Genomic DNA, 12,962 nt, shown 5'->3' on the forward strand with positions numbered 1-12,962 from the left:
CATTTGACGATCTCCACCTTACTGCACATTCAAACCTAGCACTAGTGTAAAGAGAAAGGGAGGAGATGAAAACTGTGTGGCTATGGACCATACCCAATCACTGGCCTTATCTTGGCTCCAGCCACCAGTTTCTGCTCTTGACTTACTTTCCTGTCAGGAGAAGGGTCACACCAAGAACATCATTAGTGCTTCACAGAACTGAAGTTCAAATATGACCCATGGACAGGAAGCTTACACAGAGGTATTATTTCCAAGTGCCCAGAACATTTTTCTCCTCTCTCTCTCCCCAACACTTTTCTTTACAATGTTCACGCTCTTTCCCTCTCTCAGCCTAGAGAAGTGGAAGACAACATCAACAAAAAAAACGCACAGAGAAACAGCATAAAGTCATCCTTCACACCTGAGTGGACGGCAGTTCAAAGGGGCCCTACCTACCTGCAACCCTGTTGTTTGCTTCAAGAACTGTTTGCCCAAGGAAAAAGAGACGAGCAAATCCTGGAAGCAGATCCTTCCCCAAAGGAAGTTTCTTTCTGAGTCTGCAACCTGGAGCTTTTGCTTGAGACTCAGTCCTCTGAGTGGATTCTTTCTTCAAACTCTCACACTGGTTTCTTTACTTTTGTGGGCAGCTGGAAAAAGAATGAAGCCGTAGGCTGAGGCAGGGACTCCATACTTCCAGGATAGGGAGGCAGAAAGACTGGAGGGGAAGGAAAAGTGCTAGTTGGTAACTTCTTGAATAATGATCTGTATTCCCTCATTTTCTGCCACACAGAGACATACACATAGTCACTGCAATAGGGGAGGATGACAAGAGATGAGTACTAGACATGCAGTTTTTTCATGCTCTGATGCCAAAAAAAACCAACCCCAAAGTGTTGAATTGTGAACTTTCAAGACTATTAAGACATCTATCAACAGATGAGATCAATCATAAGATGTTTTGTCCAGAAAGTTCTCTCTGTCTACAAGTAGATGTAGGTAGGGGGGAGGGGAGAATTAAAGTGCTCATTTCTTGGAAAAATAATCCAAATCTCTCTTCTGTTCACTTTTTCTCAAGTGAATTAAAAATGGCATCTATTGCAATGCAGTGAACATCTCCCCATAATCTCTTTTAGAATAAATGGTCATACTTACCTGAACGTTTCCCTCACCAAAGGATTCCTAACACCACTCCTAACTCCTCTGCAAAGGACTTAGTCCAATCTCAAGTCTTCTACTTTATTTGCCAAAATCAGACTGATTGAATACTAGCAGCAGTTCAATGCTGTTGTGACAACCTTAAATTTAGCCTAAGCAGATTATGATTGCTGTGGAAGATAAGAACCTATTCAAATTCCTGCATCATGTTTCTGGATTTCTAAAATACTCCTCTTTTTATTCCTGAAAACCCAAAAGCCCTAGGAGTTGTCATTACATGAACAACAAACAAAAATAATGTGTAAGAGAGCTGAAATTTTCTTCTTCACAAACCCTGAAAACTAGTTAAGACTCCTGTGAAATTTTGTCAGTAGCATGGAGCCCACATAAAACAGAACCAGAAGTCACTGGACTTCCAACAGCTACAGGAAAAGCTGCTCACAAATGCATTTACTAGTTATTATCCACTGCAGTACCTTCTCCACAGCAGCAGTGTTAGACATTTGCATGTGGGGCAGTCATTGTGCTGAAGCACGTGAAGCATCATAGTTTTACCAGGAGGCTCTTCTTTGCTCTCAAGACATCAGGTAGAGCATGATCCAACAGTTAACTAAGAAGGTACATTACTCATTATGTTTGAAGAATTTTGCTTAATTCGTTTTGGGGCAATTGGTGGTGTTCCTTCATCCTCTCTTCTAGAGCACACACCTAAACAAAATAGTTTCATATGATTACATACCTAATATGTTCTTCAATTGCAAGCTTTCCTCTGTTCAAAAAAAGCTTTCTTTCTTTTTTTTTCATTGTGCATAATACAAGAAAATAGGGAGGGGTGGGGAAGGTTTGTCATTAAAACCACAGCAATTTTGCAGTTAGAGTAGCATACAAGAAACATTTTTGTTCTTTAAGCAAGTGACAGATAAAGCCATCAAGGACAAATCCTGATATTTTAAAGTAATTAAAACAGAAAAATCAGCAAGTTCTTTTCAGAGAAACTGCTGGGGAATGCAGAAGGATACTCTGCTTCTTTGTTCCTGAATATGGTTACAGTATCTCAAGCTAAGGTAAGAGGATGTAGTCTAACCAGAAGGAGTGGTTCACAAAAATAGGGCTCTTTTTTATTGTAATTTCATTGCTTTTCATCAGCTTAAGATCAAGACATGTTTCTATGCCCTTCAACTGGACAAAACATTGTCTTTCTCATTATTTCAAACTTTCAAAGATTAGAAAGCGAAGCTCTGTCTTTTCAGACCACATATATGTTCTTGTGAAAGGAGGCCTTCCTATCCAGAAAGAGTGTGTGACCAACAGAAATACATAAATGCACTTGGCCAAGAGATGTCTCCAGGCTGATGTTTATACTCTCATCTTCCAGTACAGAAGACAGAAGAAAAATGAAAGAAGATAAAATACAATAAAAATAATGTGTTCAATGCAAATTTCTACTGCTCTGTACCTGCTGGCTAAGAAAAATATTATAAAAGGACAGTAGCAGTTGAAAGCATTATTTCTCCTTAAAGACTTCCTTGTGAACAGAAGGTTCTTTTAAACCAGATAATTTGGTAAGTTCCTGAGATTTAAGGCATTGCAAATTGCTCTAATACTAGTTATCATTCATAACCACAATGCCATACACAGTACCACAGACTTCATTTCAGGCGATGCATTGAAGCCTACAAACACTACTGACTTCCAAAGTCAGTATTATTTTCCAGCAACAGAATGTATCCAGATATTTAAAACAACAGAAGGTATCAGAGCAGATCGGCTCAGACGAAGCAGCATGACCCAGCTTACTTCGAGTTCCTTTTGAACAGGAATCTGTCCAGGGCCTCTGTAAGAAACAGCCTTTCACATGAAAGACCCTGTTCAATGGAAAAAAAACTCCAGATCACTTTCAACACATAGTCCAACATCATCTATTGCAGCTTCAGGACCACAGGAGAGAGGAGTACTTGGTCTTTTTTGATCCATGTCCTTTCTTCAGCAGAAGGCACAAAGATCCAACGTCAAATTTAAGGGGAAAATAAAAGACATTATGAGGATTATGTCCATTGATGTTCTCATGGAAACAGCTAAACAGTTTCTGAAAGATCAAGCTGAAATAAGCTGTTAGGAATGATTTGTTTTTAAATTCTTTTTCTTACATCAAAATGATGGTATCTCTCCTTTTACACAATCTAGGCAAAACTCTTATTTTTATCCTTTCATACATAATTCTTCCCTTGAGCAGACTTGTCTTGAACTGTAAAGAATAAACAAGGTTGGTAATTTTTGTGTTCTAGCTATCAAAAACCCTAGCCTGATTGATTCCTACACAGAAATATGTATTTCAGGCTGAAACAACTAAATTTTTCTGCATTTTGAGATGAGAAATGTCAATGAATACTCCATTGCCCTTATGAAGATTCAAAAGAATGAAAAAGAAGTCTAGAAAAGACCATCCAAAGTACCTGAATCCCTCTTAGAGGAATTCTGGGAGAAGCTCTTTTTGTTGCCTCACATCAATCACCAGAAGTGATTTGTACTGCCTAGCTGGGATGTTAAGTAAGCTTAAGCAACAACAGCTCTTCGCAGTCTGTAGTTTTTTATTTACCACAAGGGCAGGCTCTGATCGGATCCTTTGAGCTGAAGCAGAAAGAAATTACGGCCATGATGACACAAGAAAAGCACGATGGTGATCAGATCATGCAGATATAGATGAAGTCAGGAAAGCACCTGTAATTCTGTTTGTGAGCATATGAAAGGTGGTAAGGAATCCTAAAACCAATACCCTCATCATCTTTGGGCAAAGAGAGGAACCTCTGTAATGTCTTTCCACAGTGCCCTGACTGTTGATAAATACACCGGGAGGAAACCTCCCTTCAGTGCTTTCTTCCTTCTCTATAAGGCATGTTCCACAGTGAGGAGTGGTCTCCATTTTTCTGCATCAGCGAGCAGAAGCTCAATAGCCAAGAAATTGAAAGTCTGAACAATTGTGAGTAAATTGTACAGGATACCATCTGCAAAATAAGCAAAAAAATTGAATCTCCATATTTGGTTAATGGTATAGAATATAAGCAACAATACTTTTCATATCTCTAATACTGCAGCTCCAACAACTGCAGGATCCAAGTAGAAGAACATAAAAAACAGGACAATTGCCATACCTGATTCAAGTTACCTGCAGCCAGGTCAAGTACTTCTCAACTCTCAGACTGAAATTTTAAAGCATTATGAAATTATTTTAGGTGCAAGGTGCAACTATCCCTGCAGAGCTTTTGTAGCTCCTATAGTTGTTGTCCTGCTGCCATTAATTACACATCCACAAGTATGTGCAGGCTACAAACCCACCACGGGATCTACACACCAGCATCCAGCTGAACTGTTATTCAAAATAAACATTACAAGAACAGAAAATTTTAGTAAAACATCTCTTTTCTGGAAACCAGCACCAACATGGCACGTGCACTGAAGTATCAACAGGAGTGATATAAGCTGTTTAGATTCCAAGCTACAAAAAAAACAAGTTTCCAAAGCTTTACTTTAGGGCTTTTTTGGGGAGGAACAGGAGGAGATTTGACTGAAGAAAAGGGTAGAAATCACTGAACATTATAATAGCTACATGAGATAATGTTATTTAGTCCCAAGATGGAGAGAAAAGGCAGCAAAAATCCTGGCTAAAGTGTTATTTTTAAGATTATCAAGCAACCTGTCATTAAAAGTAAAATATGCCAACAAATAAAATGGTAACAAATCTTGACTTTCTAAATTTCAGAAGGTGGTTTAAAAGCATTTGGCCTCTCTCCAGAAATGTTTTGTGCTAAACTTCTTTAAAGGCCTACTAAAACCCAGAGGGTCACGGCACTGTCTAGATTATCAGACAAGGCATCAGACAATACCTACTTAAGACTGGTATGGGTACCAATCCCTGAAAGACCCTCCATAAACTCCTAGTTTAGGAGTGGCAAAAAGCCCTGGCTTTTCTGAACCCAGCATGACACAGAATTCTGAAATTATATACAGCTATCACAACACCACACATTTGAGAAACATAGCCAGTATTTCTTGGCACATATACAACAACAGGAAAATACTGGAGGTATAAAATTGAATGATTGGTTGATTATAGAAAATACAACCTTGTAAAAACAATTCCCATTAATAGATGCATCAATTTTATACAATTAAAGAAATGGGTATTTTCTACACAAGGTTATAATTATTTTTTCCTTTTTAAAACTGTTTACATTGCAAGAATATTTTTAAATGTCTTCATTAACATGCTTTTTACTTCTTGTCAGCTTTTATGCCAAGTACAGTTGAGAGCAAACCTTTTTTGGCCTAACTAAACCACATTTTAATCAGATTAACAGACTTTATTGGCACTAACATACATTTCTGTCATAAAAACAGACCTTCTTTCAGTCATAGGGAAATTCTTTGCTTCTGGGCAGAGCGCATGAGCCAATATCCAAAAAAAACCAACAAATTGTTTTTTTTAAGACATTATATGATGACAATTTGTTTGCTTTCTTCTGCTTAAGAAAGCCAGCTACAGATATAAAGGTTACAGTATTTCTGCATATCATGAATTTACTTGAAAAAAATTACATAAAACTTTTAATATCTTAATGTTAACAATGGTTTTTGTACTTTGCTTTGTCATTCTTGATGCATGGCTTGCTTAAAATAATTTGATTCTATTTACATACAATTAGGTAACAAATTTCTTACACTTTTTTTTTTTTAAAGCACCATTTCTCTTATTGAGTTTTCAGTCTTCACATAATTCCTACACTTCCCTGACCAGACTCTTCTAGACTGGCTCTCTGTAGAACCTGGAAGCTGAAATACCACATACAAGCCATGCTAGGAGGAGTGATTTTAGTGCTGTTTAAACAGCCACATCAGACTGGATACTTTGACTTTGTGGGGGTTTGGGTGGATTTTGTGGCCTTTTGTTGGGCTTTTAGGAGGTGGGGTGAGGTCCGGTCTGAATTTCCAGGCAAGAATAGCTCAAGGCTTTTCTCTGTAAGTTTTGACCCTTCATTACTTCCCTCTGGTGTCTGGGATCTCTGGAGAGCTCAAACACAGCAGAGAAATGCCCTTTTAATGCAATATTTACGCCAATATAAATATTTAATAGACTAATGTTAGGAAAGGGCAATATGGACGCACTGATAAATAAAAGCTAAACAAATTACCTGGGTTTTTTTTCAGACATAAATTTCACAAGGTTTTCTTTTGGAAAGCATTCAAAACTTGTATTTCATATTTGAGCATTTATGTTACTTTCCATATCAAATCCTGACTTCTACAAAGGGTGTCCTTACTTTTAGAGTTTATAAATGTAGCATGCACTCAGAGCAACAGGCTTGATTCCTTCTTCATTTTCAGAAGTAGTAAGAACTCTACAGGCAAAACTGGATTGAGTTTTCTAGGAACTGTTACTGCTCAGACAGCAAGTGATGTTAAATGCTACTGTAAGCTCAGTTCTTCCACATTGATAGGTCTGTGATGCAACAGAGGCTTATTATTGGGGCTTATTATTGTCTAACATGAGCAGTTGACAGTGGAGACAAACTGATTCAGTCATGACTTGCAAATGATGTGCAAGCACACTATAATACCTCTGTAATACAGTCTGAATCTCAGGTTCAAAATACAAGTTAAAAAGTCTCATGTGCAGTCAGTGATGCTTTAGATCAGAATTGCTTTTTTGTATTTTTACCTAGTATGTGGTACCAGTACATGAAAAAAGCATTCTAAATTGTCTTGTACTGCTACCACCATACAAATATGCTGTCTTTAAGTAACCAATGAAATGTTTTCTGCAGACTTGCTGACTTAACTTTCCTTATTGGACTAGTACCTCAATTCACTCAAATTTCAGTATTAAATTAAAATGGTGTCATTTTTCCCAAACGACTTGGAATAAGGCCATCACAAGTTTTATTATAAAAATGTTTCAGTCAGCTGAGGTAAAGACCATTTGAAATGTATCATTTTGTTCTGCTTATGTAAAGCTATTTGCATTGAGTTGTCCCCTTATCTTCTCTCCATGCAAGCACCTTCACACCTACCTGCTTTGATCAGCCAGAACTCCAAGCTTTTGCACTAGACACAATTAACTTTGGCAGTGCCTCTTCATAGGCATACCAGTATGTAGTGTTTGACTGTCATTCTGTATCTGTTGAAATATTAGCACTTGGTTTAGGTTGTATACAAGGAAAAAAACAGTATCAAGTCATACATTAAAAGAATACATACAAAAACACTGAGATCTATTTCTAGGCTAGGCATACTGTCTTTACAAAAATTATTCAGAACAGGGAAAAAGACAGACATCAAATAACCAAACCAAAATAGCAACTTACCCCACTGACTGATCTGGGCTGGAGAGTGTTTAACCATACACTGAATCTCACAGGACCCTCTTTCCTTCATTTGAGTTGAGATTTCATTGACAAAAATAACCACAATCCAGGTCAGATAAAAAAGAGCTTCTCACGCACTCGGGCACACACGCAAGATGGAATCACAGAATCATTCTGGTTGGAAAATTTATGAACCCTCTTGAAAACAACGCTATCTTTTGAATCACTACCTAACATTTCTGTATATGATTAATATCTACAACACACAAGTTTATTCTGAAGCAAATCTCACAATAACATACAACAGAGATATTCTTGGCACAACTCTTTTAGCATTTAATTAGTTGCTTGATCTCTGATTTCTGTACCAAATATATGTAAAATGTTTCCTCAGAAAGAGATGTTATAGTTAATAAAATTCCTTTGCCTAATCCTAAGATCAGGCAGATCCTAAGAACAATTCTATGGAAGTCCAATATACCTCCTTTCCTTCTGTTTTCTTTTTAAGGCAAGATTCTAAGATAGGTTTGCAGCAGGACTGAAAAGCCATCTGCATTTAAAGTTATCAGGTTTTAGCTGTATAATACATGCAAAGTATAGTATTTTCTACTCAAGAGCTTTTTAGCCACCTAAAAACACCTCCCAAGCATCCATGCAGCTGCTACTTCTACATACTCTTAAGCCAAACTCCATCTTCTAGTTTACCAATATGTACCAACAGGAAAGTATAGTGCATGTGACAAAGCTTGGCACAGTTGACAAAGAAAAATGCAGAGTTCCCTAAGAAAGTGAAAGTCCCTAACTGTTGGCATGTGTTCAAAAGCCTCTGCTTTTTTGAATCTCTAGAGGATGCAGTTAAGAATTACATTCTACAAAACTCAACCAAGAATTAGTCTGTATTTCTTAAGTATAGTTATTCTTCCAAACAGCTATTTCCCCAAGTTTCAAATTGTTCTTAATTTATAGTTTAGTATCTGCATAACTGAAATCCCCATAAGCATTTTGCAAACTAGACCAGAGTTTAATATTGCATAACTGCATTTTTCCTCCTCCTTTTTTTGATGGCCAAGCATTATATTACTACTTCATGCATTTTACATGTGAACCATCGAGGAATTTCTATTTTTTTATTTCTTAACTGTTTTCGTCGTAGACTTCAGTCCAACAGGAACACAACTGTCAATTTCATACTTCAAGATGCAACTTAGTGTAACAATCTAGCTGGCCCATATTTGAACAGTCTTTTTCCAAGTCAGAGAATTTCTATTTACCAGTCAGTTTCTTTCATTTTATTTTTTAAAATAAAGAATATATATCTATCTCAGAATCCTGACAGAAGACTCATATATGCTACCCAAAAATATGCACTCTAACAGTACTTGCATAGGCAACTGCACAACTTTGTTAAAGAGAAGCTATAGGAAGTATTAGGGCAAGCTCATAATGTCACACTGCAACACAGCATTAAACTTTTTTCCCCAGATGAATTGAATACAGGTTTCAGAAATATGACATATTCAACCTATGCTAAATGTCTGCTTTTCCAGAAATGTATCATATCATGACTCAGTATTTTTGTTATTTTCTCTCTTGTACATGTAAAATACATAGAAAAAGGGGTGCCACAGAAAAATTAGAAATTCATTCACAATCACAGCCAAGTAATAATTTGCTTTCATTGCTTTTTTTACTACAATTCATTCCAATAATGTGGAATAAAATATATTCTGCATTTAAAAAGTTACTTGGAAGATGCTTCCCATCTCCAAAGGTCAGAAATAGAGCACTAAGGCAGAGGAGGACATGAGGAAGGGTGTAATTCCACAACTCCAGTGGAATCACTTGATGACCTGTTAGGAGCATGTGGCAGACTGTTCTCAAAGAGCTAATAATTTCACCAAGATAATCTTGGCCTTTAAGGAAATGAATCATTAACTGGATAGCACAGATTTTTGAACTCCATTGTATCTAGAGTTCCTTAACTGCAGCAAAACAATACTGACTACAGACTAAAATAAAATGTATGCAAATATATGACAGGCATTGGAACTATATTATATGCAAGGTCCCTTGCAACACAAACCATTCTGCAGTTTTATCAATCTAACAGCAACTTAGTAACAGTGGTAACAGACATTGACAATAATAAAGCTTAAGTATTTTAAAGGGAACGTTAAGAGATAAAATGTAAACATTAACATTCTTTTTACACACTATCAATCCATGCTTTTTACCCACTCCATTCCCCAGTATCCATAAACACACCTTCCTTTCATCTTCTTCATCACTTACATCTGAGCAAATGGTTATTCTGAGTAGTGTCCCAAATAACGTAAAAAAATTATGTCTGTGCAGCAGCTCGCAATCAGAAAAGCCAGTATCATCTAATTACACCGTTCTCCAATTACCATAAGGCAGATTCAAACTATCACTACACACTCATCTGCATAATGAATATGTAGTGAATCCAAAGTTAGTATGATGTAAAAACATGATACTATGGACAAGGACATGGGTAATCCATCTCCCTGTGGCCCAGGCAAAGTACACAATACAAAGGGAAGAACCAGAGTTACTATGAGAAAGCCAAATTCAAACAAGCTTCACAATCTGTTTTAGAACTGGAGCTAGCACTAAACACAGAAACATACAAGTTGTAGGAAAAGGGGGCTCAAAGCTAGTGCAACCACTAAGTCATCTTCGTGTTTGTTTAGAATCATTAACTTTGTTCAGAAATTGACAAAGTTAATAGAAATTTATTTAGTTTACACACACAGTCTGTAACTCCATAAACTTGCAAATTTCTACTTACTACATTTGAATAGTTTGCAATCATAAACCTCGCATACTCAACAAGATTACTGCCTACTACACACATATCGATCACAATTCTGTGTCTTCGAAAGCAAAACAAACCCAAAATAACAAAAGAAAACTAGTATTTCTACTGCACATTCCCCACAAAACCACTTTTGAAGCCACTGTAAATTTTATATCCAGTGTCTAACCTCAAAGAACAGAAGAATGGACCAATGGAGTAGGTGAACATGGCCCTGTTTTTGCCTCCACAAGCACAAGGCAAGGAATAACAAGAGGCATCCCCCCACATTATTCATTCTGATGGACAACCACCAACTACCCAGGTAGTACACCCCAAGTGGAGAGAACAGCAGCAGCACAGCCAGGGTTTCTTTTCAGACAGTCAGCAAGCCAAAATACACAAAACAAAAGGGAAACTACAATGGGGAACACAGGAAAGAGATACAAAAAAAATTGAAATACTGGGAGAAAGGGAAGAGCAGCAGGGCAATACAAAAAGCATAACTGAAGTCCCACAGTCAACAAGACTTTTGACAGAAACCTCTGAAAGACATGCATACACTTTTTTTTTTTTTTTCAACTCCAGTACTCATGGATCTTTTTGTTTGTTTCTCAATTTTAAACCAAAATACCTAGCGGGGAAAACATAATTGAATAAGATCTGTCACGGCTGGTTCCTACATCCTACACTAACCCCTGCAGCAGAACCACTGATTGGATTGAACTCCACTGAATTCAATGCTCCTGAAATATTAACTTTATTCATTTATGAAGCCATGGCAGGACTAGAGCCAGTGCTATGGGTACAAAACTTAGGCTTCAATGTTAGCCTGACTACTGCATCAACCACACTAATTTTTAAGTACAGTTCAGATTCTTTCATGATCTGATGCAAGTCTATATGGTTTTTATTTTTTAAACACTTCCAATGCAAGTTGCTCAATGCCATCTTATTTGCCAAATATTTAAGAACCATTCTAATATCACACAACAGTATCTACTGGCAAAAATATTTATTAATAGAAGTGGCTGCTATGCTTGACAAGAGAGCTAATATTAAAAGCTATCCTTCTAAGTAACACATAAAGCTGGCAAAACATTTTTTGTTATTAGTTCCATCTTACTACTTTAGGCTGAATGAAGGATAGTATAAAAACATCTGGCATCACTGTGCAAAAAAATTTAAAAGGCATCACAGGTACCCTGCAACCGAAACTTTTCTAGCAGAGGCACACAACAAAAACAAATAAAAAAGGGCCCTAAAATTTACTGTGGACATTTGAAAAATCAGACTGTATTAAGTTTTAAACAAGCAAAGCAGGGGATTCACAGGAAGACAGCTTTCAGTCTTTAAAATTTCCATCCAGTACATGTCTATTTGTGCTGTACTTCAAAGAGCCTGATCAGTTGAATTTACAGCTCATAATTTTAAAGGTATTTTTAATTCTGAATTTCTACACACACTTTTTTTGGATGATCAATGAACACATCAGCACTTAGCAGAGTTGGCAATCAAGTACTTGAAGAAATTAGGCCCTGTCAAGAATATTTTGAAATAGATACAATTTTTCTTCCCAACACTTGTTTTAATTGCTCATATTGGGAGAGAAGAACATTAAGTTCCCAGTTTTTATGTACCCAACATTTTAGAAATCTCTTCCTCCACCAGCCAAAGCAGGGAAAAATGTTTTTAATGTCTTCTCCAATTTCAAACGGTTTTGAGTGAAGAATCCTTGTCCCAGTTTCAGGAGCATTCTTCTTTTGAGACCATCAGTACAAGAGCATTTTAGAAAAAAATTAAGTGAGACTAGTCTGTGCTAGAATTAGTAGCATCCAAAAAAAACCATGAATCTGAGAGTCAATTATAACTCAAGTAGTTTTATTAGAAAAACAAACCTGTGGGGGGAAAAAAAAAGGTATGCAATAGTTAAGTCAAAAGTACAACAGAACTACACATGACCGTATTTTTGTTCCGCCCACAGAAAACAAAGTTCAAAGTATTTCCAAAGAAGCAAAATCACACTTAAAAAATATTTATGAAAGGTAGTGCCCATATCCTCTCAGAAAGAGCTCAACATTAAAAAACGCTCACCCTAAAAGGCTAATTGAAAAGAATTTGGGAATTCTCAATCTAAGACTGCAGCAGAAAGGCAACAGAATCCTATGCTGTGTACTCAAAGAATGCCTTCCTACAATTTTCAGATAGCTTGCAATCTCAGAAAACATTTTAGAGTTTGATTTTTCAGGTAATTTAACTCAATTAGGAAGCTAGAATCATTGGTTTGTTTCTCATGCTGACTTGATCCTTAGACTTGCTTTCCTTTTCATCAAGGCACATTCAGGATATTTGCAAGACTAGCAGTTTGTCAGCCATAAAACTGCTATCTTTCAAAATATATCTTGAAAATGCACATGGGAAAACATGTTCAGCATTTGTAAAACACGTTCAGCATTTGTAAAACTACTGTTGTCATGATGAAATCATTGAGCCCCCAAAATACAGAACCTGGCAAAGGGAAGACAGACTTCCAGACACCTCCCTCTCCTGTTTCTTTTGATTCTCAACATCCAAGGTTTTTGAAAAAGTTTCGCAGTAGTTCATGAAAAGGTTATCAACAGACTCACGATAGGGTGTTTGAAGAGAAACAT

The 12,962-nt window shown here is 36.8% G+C and overlaps 1 protein-coding gene across 14 annotated transcripts in view; it reads right to left on the reverse strand.

Moving 5' to 3' along the window:
* Positions 1–12,962, reverse strand: part of TSC22D1 (TSC22 domain family member 1) — a 96,544-nt gene that overhangs the window by 53,042 nt on the left and 30,540 nt on the right. For 2 of the 14 annotated variants that reach the window (XR_015284586.1, XR_015284590.1), the window contains exons 3-4: positions 7,200–7,306; positions 436–626 (exon numbers count right to left, since the gene is read on the reverse strand). The exons of 2 other annotated variants lie outside the window; for them this stretch is intronic. The gene's annotated coding sequence lies outside the window, so the exon portion shown is untranslated. Of the gene's footprint in view, positions 1–435; positions 695–1,610; positions 4,137–4,283; positions 4,332–7,199; positions 7,307–12,962 lie in introns of all 14 variants that reach the window. 10 more of the 14 variants (XR_015284583.1, XR_015284588.1, XR_015284591.1 and 7 more) reach the window with 7 other exon arrangements.

Source organism: Cyanistes caeruleus, chromosome 3 (assembly GCF_971803275.1).
Source record: "Cyanistes caeruleus chromosome 3, bCyaCae1.hap1.1, whole genome shotgun sequence".
Lineage (NCBI taxonomy): Eukaryota > Metazoa > Chordata > Aves > Passeriformes > Paridae > Cyanistes > Cyanistes caeruleus.